The sequence below is a fragment of the Lonchura striata genome, chromosome 9 (assembly GCF_046129695.1).
Source record: "Lonchura striata isolate bLonStr1 chromosome 9, bLonStr1.mat, whole genome shotgun sequence".
NCBI classification, from domain to species: Eukaryota; Metazoa; Chordata; class Aves; order Passeriformes; family Estrildidae; genus Lonchura; species Lonchura striata.
The window spans coordinates 12,690,880-12,702,849 of NC_134611.1; positions in this window are offsets into that span (position 1 = coordinate 12,690,880).

Sequence of the window (11,970 nt, forward strand, 5' to 3'; positions counted from 1 at the left end):
GCTCAAGCTATAAATTACATCATATTACAGGAAAGCAATTTGTAAAGTATGGAGCTAATTGGAAAGCTGTGTCCTCGCCAGGCTGTATAAACATTAGGAACCAAAACCTTCCTCTCCTGTAAATCCAGATGGGAGGGAAAAGGCAGGTGGGAAGGTGAAGTGCCATGGCAGAGAAGCTGCTGCCCAGGTCTCACAGCAGACTGTGAGCAGATGCAGTAACATCAGGCTGTTGAAGGCCCTAGACAGAGACAGACCTACATCCTCCAAACTTTGGACATAGACAGTTAACAACCTAAAAACAGCATTAGCCAAAGAAAATGGATTCTAAATGCCTAGATTTCCCCCCTGCATCCCCACAAAGGTTTGACTTTAACTCCAAGGAAGGTAAGGCAGGCAGCAGTTACATCAACCCACCAGCAAGCACACCAGGGAGGTAGAGCCTAAGCCATCCACAGGTCTCAGTGGCTCCTTCCAATCCATTTTGTAATTCCTGCAAGGTCCCAAACCTCCTCAGTGCCCTGAGCTGGCCCCTTGGTCCCACAACTGCCCCATCTACCTTCAGGTGTCTGTGAGGACTCAGGCAGGGACCCTCCTGCACAGAGGCTGTTCTCTCTTCACAGTGAAGATGAATTTACACACCAGGCTGGCATTACTTTGGTATGTCCAAGTCTGGGGATGGGAAACAAATTATGTTGATTTAAAGACAGCCTAACATTGCTTAAGAAAAACTGACTTGGCAAGCTTGAATGTGTGAAAGCCTCTCTTATCCACCCCACGTGGTGTAAGCAGCACATAGGAACAATACTTAAACCTCCTAAAACAATGGTGAATTTCAGCCCCACTAACAAATCCCTGCTTATTCATTCCTAATGGGAGCAACAGAAGATATACGGATTTATAAATATTTGAACCCAGCTAACAACTGCTGTCAGGGAGTTTCCAAAAATCAAGGTCTTGGAGAATGACTTTAATTCTGATCCAAAAAAAGATAGCAGATTAAAGAGCAACTTGTCATCAGCTATTCCCTGTAATTAGTTTAATATGATCAGCTTTCCATGATAATGAAAGGCAGCATCAGAGCTATCCAAAGGGAAACTTCCAGTGGATAATAAATACTGACAGATTTCAACCAGATGGCTTTACCAGGCTGCAACTTTGCAAGTGATTTTGAAGCTCAGACATTAGTGCTTATTACTTAGGATCAGCCAATAGCCAAGAGAGATCTGCAAATGGTTCCAGCCCAAGGGCAGGAAGGGCAACTAAGGGCAACTATAACATATGGATAAAGACTTTGATTAAGGGGTACAAGATCATTTTTGAAAATTACTTTCAGTGAGCACTCAAAGCCTTGCAGGTACAACACTTGTGCTCCTAACTGAGCACCCCAGTCCACTGCCAAGCCCAGGAGGGGTGAGACAAAGCCCAGCAGCATCAGGGCTGTGTCAGGGAGCACGAAGGTGTCACTTCTAAACACCTTCACCAGACTGCTTGGTGTTGCCTTTGGTCTTGGGAAGGACACAAGGCAGGGGGGACAGAGGAGGGGACATCTCTGAGAGCCCCTTAAGGCAGAGGTACATGAGGGAGCACAGTCTGCACAGCCAAGCCCTTTGCCTTTGTCCCCACAGAAGACAATACCATATTACCTTGGGGTTGCTCCAAGAACAGGGTCACCATGAGAAACAGCTTGCAGGTTTGGTGTCAGCAGCAGAAAAAAAAGAGTGTAGGTCCAAAATCAGGGGAATGAGATCAGTGTCTTTTGCCAGACACAACCGCTGGGGGCTCAGTATGGTTGGCTGGAGCTCTAGGGCAGGAGATCACAGAGTCACAGAATATGCTGGGGTGGGAAGGGACCTGCAAGGATGGAGACCAACACCTGGCCCTGTACAGGAGCATCCTCAAGAGTCACACCATGTGGCCAAGAGTGTTGTCCAAACCCTTCTTGACCTCTGTCAGGCCTGATGCTGTGACCACTTCTCTCTCTATTCCAGTGCCCAACCATGCTCTGGGTGAAGAACCTTTTTCTAATATCCAGCTTAAGTCCACCTGGGCCAGAGGGGAGCTGGAAGACCCACACTGGAGAGGAAAGCAGTCAACCTCAGTTCCACAGAAACCAATGCTCAAAGCCACGAGGTGCCACAGCTCACTGAGACAGGTCCTGGTGACCATTTTCTGGCCAGGGGGAGTCCAGCTGCTTTCCTTCCACAGGAACCTTTGGAAGCACATATTGCTGGGGTGACCAGGGTGAGATTTGCAGCCACGGATACTGCACAACCCACACAATTAAAAAGGCCAAAGGCAACACCCACTGTGTCCTACCAGCACCTCCAGGCCAGATGAAGGAGATAGCTCAGCCAGAGAAACACCTGGTGGCACCCAGCCCTCCATCCCTGGCCACGCTGCGGGGACAGCCCTGAGCCACTGGGGCACGTGCCAGCAGCACGGGGAGATGGATGTGGACAGGAGGAGGGACACCACAACAAACCAGTTTTGCCTGCCTGGGTACAAAGATACATTTCAGCTGTCTTCTTACTGCTCCACTCGGGTGAAAGCTCCCGGTGTCTGAAGGGGCTTTCTTGCTTCTCTCGGCATTATGGCCAAAATATCATTAAGACTTCTGTAGCTGGAACTGAGCTGTCAGTAAGAGAGAGAACTTGACTGAAGGCATTTTTGCAACCAAGGGATTTTAATTTTTCCCCCTTCTTTTGCCTTATCCAAGAGAAAGAAATATAACAAAAAACCAAGACAGGGATTTTTCAGCTGAATTTATTTCTTCCAGCATTTGCTGCAATGGGGACATGTTTGGGTTTGCTGCTTGCTTGCTGTTTGCAGGGGGTTTTATGAGCTAGTCACATCCAGTGTTAAGAAAAGCAGTAGAAAGTAGAAAAGGCTGAAGGAGAGAGCTGGATGCTCCAGGCTTCAGATTCAAAACCTGGAGCTCCCAGTCAGCTCCCAGTCAATTTTTTAGGGTGAAAAGTAGAAGTGATATCACAGTAGCACCAGTACAGTGAATTCCACAGATTTCAGGTGGGTTCATCTGGACAACAAAGAAGAGGATTTCACAATCTTACAGAATATCATGCTGAATAATTGCATTAAGCCTCAAAATATTCCCACCAGGTTGCTCCATGCCCTTGGACTTTAAAGTAAAGAGATAAAAAAAAAAATAAAGCATAATGTCACACACTTCCTTTCTCGCTTTCAGGCTTTTGAAATGATACATAGGTCCCTTCCTGCAGCTTGATTAAAAGTCCAAGTGAAGAGTCTAGCACTATCACATGACTCCTGGACCTGGAGATTTAGAGATTGAGAACAAATGGGGTTGCTCACCAGGCTGCAGGCTTTTGCAACTTTCTTTTCAGTGAACAGATTAATTACCAGCATTGAGATCAAACTGGGTATTCCCACATCCCATCACTTCCCCCTTGAACAAAGGAAAAATATAGATTCAAATCAAAATCTAGGGAAAAAATTTTCCCCACTCCCAGTCACTACCCAACTTTTGAAAACAAAGGAGATGTCCTCATCCTACCAGATACTTTTTGGGATAAGCTTTACCCAAAGAACTTTTTTTTTTTAAATACAGGTCAAACCCCTAATACAGATCCCCAGTGCAAATTCCCTGATGATTGTTTGACTTGATTAGCACAAAAGCAAATGAAGGCACTTTCCCCATTGTCCTGCTCCAGTGGAAGAGCACTGAGAAGAGAAAGTGCCAGTGACCTGTGGAAACTCTCCCAGGCTGCCCCATCAGAGGGACAGAAAACATCCCATTACCTCTACAACTCTCAGTAGAGCTCTTTAGAGCCCCCTTTGCCTGCCAGCTTCCCGTGGCTGATTTGGGAGAGGCAGAGTCCTCATCCTCAGGGCTGCATCCTCCAGGGCCTGTGAAAATCAGTTTTTCCAAAGTTCAGCAGGGAGGAGAAACATATTGGGGGGTGGGGAAAAAATCAATGCCTTTCAAAAGCTTTGTCCCACCTGACATTTGATCTCCTGGGCCTGACTATGGGCTACAAGACCCAACCCACTGGCTCATTCCTGTTCTGTAGCAAGGGGCTGGGACAGGGGTAGGGGCTGCATTTTCACTCTGGCTGTGTTCTGAGGTCCAAAGTGTTGAAGTTTCCTGCTGATCATCCTTCTCCTCCACTGGGGTTTCCCTATTCCATGTCTGGTGCTGAATACACAGCAAATGAGCTGGAGACACAAGGTGCTATGAAATCTCTCTGTTGCTGAGCAGTCCAGACCCGTGCTGGCCAAACCAAAGACTGCTTCCAGAAAATCCCAGCTACGTGCCACAACACTTCTGCAGGGTTGTGATCCCCTGGTGGAGAACCACTGCTGCCTGGGCCTCCAGAGGGGAAAACAAGTCCAACAAAGGCTCTTTGCACAAGCAGCATGGGGGCTCCACTCAGCACCCACCAACTCTGCTGCTTCCCTTCCCCTCAGCCACTCTAAAGAAGGAAGTGAAAAGCTCCCACCTTGCTTTGGGAGGAAGAAAAGAAAACAGCTTAGCTGTGGAGGGAAAGACAGCTACTATTTGCTATTCAAATCAGGAGTCACTTCTGGGCACAGGTCAATGAGAAAGGGAAACTTTAAGGCTGAAAGGATATGGACTTTGGAGATTTCTGCCCAGAAATGGTGTTTAGTGGTTTCATGTGCCGTCTGAGGGCAAACACACCCCGCAATGCTGGGCGGACTTCAAAAGGGCCCTTTCAGTGTGGCTGAGCAGAGAGAGGCTGGGGGTCCTGGGGGAGCTTAGCCAAGATTATACACGTCTCTCTGGCTGAGGACAAAGCTCTCAGGCAGCCAAGAGCCTCGGGAAGCACGGTCCTGTCACAGCTGCACAGGGAGTCAAGTGCAGCCAGCAGCAGCAGTGCCGGCACAGGGACCGGGTGGAACATCTGGGAGACCGTCAGTGGCTTCCCTCAAAGGGGGGATCCATGGCCATTGGGACAGGCTGGGCTGATCTGCAGCAAGGAGCAGCTTGGGGCTCCCCCACGAGCTGGATTTATGGGGAACGTTCCCAACGAGTCAGGCAGAGCCGTTCCCCATCTGACTGCAGTCAGAGAACATGTGGCAAAAAGATGTCATGCTTGACAGCCTCTCATAATGGGAGAACATCCAAGGAATCTGCCCAGAGTTTCTCTGCACACTAATCATCAAAACTGCTTCATTTCAGCAAGTTTCCACACGGTGGGGAGTTTCCTCACTTTGTTAAGCTTCTACGTTTATGCTAGGTCAAAATATTCCTCCAGCTTCGGTTTTATTGAATACCATGTTTGTGCTGTATTCAGTGTTTGCTCACATCCTGTGATGTCAGAATGCCAAAATTATCCACAGATAATTTTGACTTCCCAGTGGTATTTGCACCAAAGCGCATTTCAAAGTGCTGGAATTCCCCTGGGGACAGAAATGCTTTTTTGGGTTTTTGTGCTGCTCCCCGGCCAGCTTGCAGGAAGGATCTGTGACGAGGCAAGGTCCCGTCCACAGTCTGGGGCAAGCATGGGAGTAGATGGGTGAGGTTCCATCCCTTCTCACCCAGTGTGCTGAGGGAACAGAGACCTGCTAATATCCCCCTCCTCACATCAGCAAGGTGGTCAGGCTGTATCAAACATGTTGGAAAAACGTGGGCACACGTTTTACTTGGCCCCTGGGAGCAAAGCATGAGTAAGGATGAAACCATGATGCTGCAACGACCCCATGCTTCATCCTCCTCATCCTGCAGGCAGATTGCTGAATGTCAGACTAGATGCTGATGGGTAATGAAAAGTCCTCACAGTAAATGCTGAGATATAAAGAGAAGAAAGGGGAAGAAATCAATGGGTTTAGCTGGTTTTCTGCAGCACCCAGGGAACACGGTGGGAGTGAGACAGGCACCTGCTCACTGCAGAGGCTCAAACCAGCAGGGTCCCCAGGGAACACAGTGGTATCCCCTGATTCCTCCAAGCCCAGCATTTCCCACATTTGAAGCCAAGCAGTGCTAAGCCACACACACACACACACACTGAGCCCCCAAATCAAACTGCAACACTTCTACATCTCACAAGGAAAAAAAATATAAAAAGGAAGGAAAATCCAACACTTGGTTCATGTTTGGAGTGAAAGCTTGGCCTGACTGTTTAAGAGCTTGACTTCTCCTCATTACCATACTTACACACAACCTGAAATTAATAAAGAACTATCTTTAATGCAGTCAAAGTGGCCTCAGATGTGAGCCACTTCCTCGGCCCATTATCAGCATCATGTTTGTTTTTCCATATTGACCGTGTGTGTAATATAATCCTTGTTTATGATAATTGATTTTCCTTGGACTGCCTTCCTGGGAATAATATGCACACTTTTTAACTCTCTCTTTAAAGATCAAATGGCATTTGGGCCTGGTGATTTGAATCTGAGTTGGTCGGAGCATTTAATACAATAAAAGTGAGCTTAAAGGAAAGCAGTTAAACCCTGGATATTTTTCTTATTGCATAGCCTGAAAACCCTTGAATTGAGAGGAAAGTTTGCATCTATTTTCTTGTCGTCTATTTTAAAAGCTGTCAGAGTTGGTTAGTCTCTCTTAAAATTAGTCCTTTGGATCATCTTCTTACTAAAAACAAAATCTGAGCTTTTTTTTTTTTAAAGCGATAGCGGATTAGGGCAAGAAGCTTTGTTTAGCTAAAGCGAGGGATTAGAGGAGATTTGCCCCCATAAAGTTGTGGTTTGATGGTGCTTTTATCCCTGGATGTTGCTAAAGCTGTGTTGCTTCAGGATTAGGAGCATACAAAGAGTCTCCTTGTGCTGTTTCACAGCCAAGAGAAAGACGGGGGGGAGAGGGAGAGACTGGGGAACACATGCAACAGAACTGGGAATTCCTTGGTCACACAAATCCAAAGTTTAAACCCCCTGACACAAACTTTGCTGGACACGTTGTGAATGTGAGATGATCATTATTCTGCAGTGGGAACAGTGGGTGCTGGGGCAGGGCAGTGAGGCTGCCTGAGCCTCCCAGGCTCCTGCCACAGGCTGCTCCAAAATGTCCAAAATTCGGCTGAGGATGGCAAGAGAAGAGTGAGGGGAAGGCAAGGCCTCACTGGGGCTTGGGCAGCATTTCTCCTGAGTGAAACTTGAATTTCTCCTGAGTGAAACTTGGGCCTTCATCAGCAAACCTGGTGAAAAGAAGCCACAGCACTGCTCCAGAAACACTGGAGCCCAGCACTGGGAATCTCATTTCTTCAAAGACCAGCCAGCTGTGTAAGGGAATGGTGATCCTGGTGATCCTCAGCCTTCCCACCTTTGGGAGGTGCTTAAATCTTAGCGTGTGCTGGTGAGATGTCCCCATCAGCCAGACCCAGGTCCTCTGCCATGACTCTGGTAGGAAGCAGAATAAACTGGAAATGCCTCATGTGATGATATCCTTGCAAAAAAGCTGTAAGTAAAATAGGAATAAATCAAGACTGAGCACCAAGTGATGATGGCACTTCATTTTCTGTGCCAACAGGATTTCCAAGCATTAGAAGAGAGATCATGGGGGTTTTATGCAGGAGACAGAGAACCTCCAAAACCTTAAAGTTTTACATATATAGGAGGTTTTACCCCTACCCAAATCAAAATACAAAAGGGCATTGCACTTGCCAACCCTACCTGCATGACAAGATCATTTCAAAAGCAGGGACAAGGACCAAAAAAAAATAAACCCCTATTCAAATCCAGCAGAACTCCTGAATGACAACTTATTTTCATCCTGTGGGGATTTATGTATGTCCTCAGCTCTTTCTTGATTTTGGGAGACATGGGGTCATGCCTTGATACCCACAGGACTCATAGCAAAGCTGTGAGACTACTGATGTAACATCATATTGGGCTGCAGAGTCTAGAGGATCCTCATCATCCAAAGCCCAATGTGTGTGACCCTCTGCTGCTGTGCCAGAATGAAAAAAAAGAAGTACCCTTGCTTAAATGAGTAAGGGAATCAAACTCTTCCCTCCAGAACAGGAAATTACATTTTACTAAAGAGATAGTACCCATTAAAAAGAAACCCTAAAAATCCCTCTTGTCACAAGCAGACTATTAGATCAGATTTTTCTAGAAAATTAAGTGGCTCAGAAGGTCTTTGACTTTATCAAAGGGCATTCCAGATGATAAATGTTATAGTCTAAAAACTGTAGGTTATATACTTGTCCATGTGTTTGAATGTGAGCACACCAGTATGTGCATATGTACTTTTTTAAGCAAAACCTTTGCTCGTTTGATACCAAATGGCTGGTTGAGAAGTTCTGTTAAAACCAAAGGGATGATGAGCAAAAATCTCTACTGTTCTGCTTTTCCCCTTGCTTTGCCAGAAGGAAAGTCCTGCTCCTGCTGGTGGAAGGGAGAATGGGCTGGGAGCAGGACCCTGGGTGGTCTGGCTGACACCAAAGTGAACCAAAGTGACCACATGAGAGCGTCTCAGTGGACCAGCAGCTTGCAGAGTGGCCAGAGGTGGTGGGATGGGTGGGAAGTGCATCCCAGGGTGTGGGAAAGGTGCTTGGAGAGATGGTTCTCTGGAGGGAGGGTTTTCCTCATCATTCTTGCTGGTGTCTGGCTGCTCCTCCCCACCTCTGCATGGAGGAATGCCCTTCTCCTTGGCTCACAGGAGGGTAAATGAAAGCCCAGGCTGATGCAGACTATGGATGTTCTACTGTTTCTTGGGCATCTAAAGTCTTGAGTTTTTATCCAAGCAGCCCTCACGTCCATGGATAGAGAAATGTCACTTGTTCCCTCCACGTCCCAGGCATCGGAGCACATGGACATTTCATCCTGAGATTATTTCTTTATTGATTAAGTGCTCTATCAGCTGCAAGAGGAGCCACAAACCTGAAGGATAACAAAGCCTTTGTGGCTGGGGAGAAGAGGTAAAAGCCTTTCTCTCCTGTGCATCAGCCCAGCAGCATTCTCCTTTCCTTGTGGGGCACTTGCCAGCAGCAGAGCTGTGGGACTCAGGGAAAAACCTCCCTGAACAAGAAGCACTTTCTCTCCATCATCTTTGCATCATATGACCTTCAAAACAAATCAGAAGGTAAAATAAACACATATAAACAGCCAGGGTTTTGGCCTGTCTGAACTCCATCAGGGCTGTGGAGCTGGAGGAATGCATTATCAGTTCTGAGCAATTTTTGATTTTTCCCCAGTGTGGGACTGCGGAAGCGGCATTATTGAAAGGCCAGAATCTGCTTCTATTTCAACCAGTGACAGGTATATTTATATTAAGTTGATTCCCTCTTGAAATTATCCAAGTTTAAAGAATTATCTATCTGCAAGGAGAAAAAAAAAACAAAACAAAAAACCCAAAAAATAAAACACCCCATGCAGCAGCTGTTCAGGATGATGTTCTGGGTTTGGAAATTACCTATTTAAGTCAATAAATGGGTTAGGAGGCATAAAAGGAAAGGAAGGTAGAGTTTGGGGCTCTTAATCATAGCTTCACAGGCTTTAGCTGCTCTCCCACTGTTGAAAAATGTTTCAAAAAACAAAATAAATGATCTTCTAGTTACTAAAATATTGATTTTGCCTACATCCAGTAATAAAGAGCAAGTCACCTGTAGGTAAAACTCTTGTAAAATATATTTGATACTATAATAGTCTGGAGATAGAGTTACATGCAGCTGAGAGAGGCAGAGAGATGACAAATCATTTCTAATAAGGTGTTTACCTAACATATTTCATGTCATGTGTTACACGAAACTGAGGAGGGCTCATTTTCCTTTCCCCTCCTCTGCCACCCCCTCAGAGAAATCCACTGAGGGTGGGGTGGCACAGGAGGTGGCACAGCCTTGGCTGGTGCCTGCGGCCAGCACATCCCCAAAAGTGGCAGCAGTGCAGGGAACTGGGGTTGAAACTCTTCCTCCAGCTGCTCCAACAACCCAGCACAAGGGCTGGAGCCCCTGGTGCACAGCTGGAGGTGGCCACAGGACCATGCTCCTGATCTGGGAGGAAAAGTTCTTTTTCCCCAGTCCTCTTATGTCCTTGAAATTTCTGCTGCAGAGAACACGGCCAGCCTGGCTGTGTGCCTGGGAGATGGATTTTATCCCCCAGGAAACGTATCTGTCATTTTGCTCAGAGGTAGGTACAAAATAAATGCAGTCATGCATTTGAGCATCCGTTACTGAAGGACTGAACTTAGTGCTAAATGATGTAAATCTAGATAAATATCATTGCTTTTGAATAAATTACTTGGGGTTTACACCAGCAAAATAGCACAGAACTGCAGCCAGCCTCACTGGCAAGGCTGGCAGAGTCTGCAAGAGATCAACATTTGGGCTTCTTTCTGAAAAGATGGTTAGGGAGACTCAGCTCTGGGTCTGACCTGCTGGTGAGGGACAAATCCTTGGTGACAGTGGCAAAGCCCTCTCCTGGTTTCAGTGGTGGAAAGCTGGGATAGCCCAGCTCTCAGTGCAAATCCAGCCTGCAAAACCAGGCTGCAAGAGGAATGTCTCTCCTGAGGACCAGGAGAAGCAGATCTCTGGGGGATAAACCACAGCAGGCAGTGATGGTGGATTCAAAGCACCCCACAGTGCAGAGCTGGACCTCAGCTAAAGGAGCAGAGGGCTGATGCAACACTGGCCTAAGGGTTCAGGAAAATCAGGGTCAGAAACACCTTCATTGCCCCAAACTTGCTACAGGACATGTGCCCACACAGGCAGGTGCATGATTTGTTCCCAGAGGATGCAGGTCCTCTTATGGAATTACCTTGTGCTCTTAAAACAAAACAAAACAAAACAAACAAAACAAAAACAAAATAAAACAAAACAAAAAAATCCCCCCAGCTGTTGACAGCTGCCCAAATTATGGGGTGTTGCAAAGGGAACCCAAGCAGAGGATGCCTTGCTACTTAACCACCTTTGCTACTCATGTGGGAAGGGTCTCAAGCTAGAAAATGCAGTTTCTCTATGCCAAGCCCATGGGGAGGGCCCGAGTTTAAGCAACTTTCTGGAGTTTCTTTGCTGCTTGGATAACATTCCCAGCCCTCCAGGAGCTGGAAAAGTGGCTCCAGGAGCCATCTTTAACAATTTAAATGACTTTAAATTGTCATTTCTGCAGCCTCACTGGGGAGGAGGAACATTTTTCTCAGGAGATCTAAAACCAAGGATCTACCAGGTCTTTTTGGCCATGTGGTGGCTGATGGACCAACCTCCCACCCATGCTGTGTGCCCCACATGACCTGGGTGATGTCAGCTGCCCCCACCACTCCATCCTCAAAGAACAGGAGATGTTTCATACCCAAACTACAACTGCAACACACCACAGCAGCAGGGTTAACTCAGAACCACCCACATTTCTTCCATGCTTGGATTTTTTTTCCAGGCTATTTAGTTACTTGGAGGGTGCCTTCAAATTCCTGATAAAAACCCAAATCTTCTAGAAGTGGGATGGTTTCTTTAATCACCTCCACTCATTTACATAACCTTTTTAAAGCAAATAATGGCATTTCATTGGCTGTAGACTGATGAATAAAAACTGCATGAGGATAAGGGTTAGCTTGGGCACTGGATGGCCCCAGACCAGAATAAAGCCACAGATAAGGGGCTCTGAATCCAACCCAGGTACTAACAGAAAGGCAATTTTTGATGCATCAGGACAGAGAATAAATTAGTAGCATTTTAAATTAAATGGGAGACCTTCTGACACATTATTGCAAAATTTCGATTTTGCTGGTTCTTTCCAGGCAGCCTGTGAAAAGACAGGAGGAGAGACACCTGTGCCTTTGTGACAGAGCAGAGCAGAAGTGCAGCGTCCCCAAGGGAAGCTGGACCCTGAAATCCATCTCTCCCAGGAGGGCAGGGACGCTCCTCCGGACTCTGCCTCTGCTGGGCTCATTGCTCCTCTATTTATTTTGCCTTTTCTCATCACCTTTCCTGCTTATCTCTTTTGCCCTGGATGCCCTCCTTCATCTGCAGCTCCTGGGCTGGAAAGGGCCCCCTGTTTGGCAGGAGCCTCTGAACACAGCTGGGATTC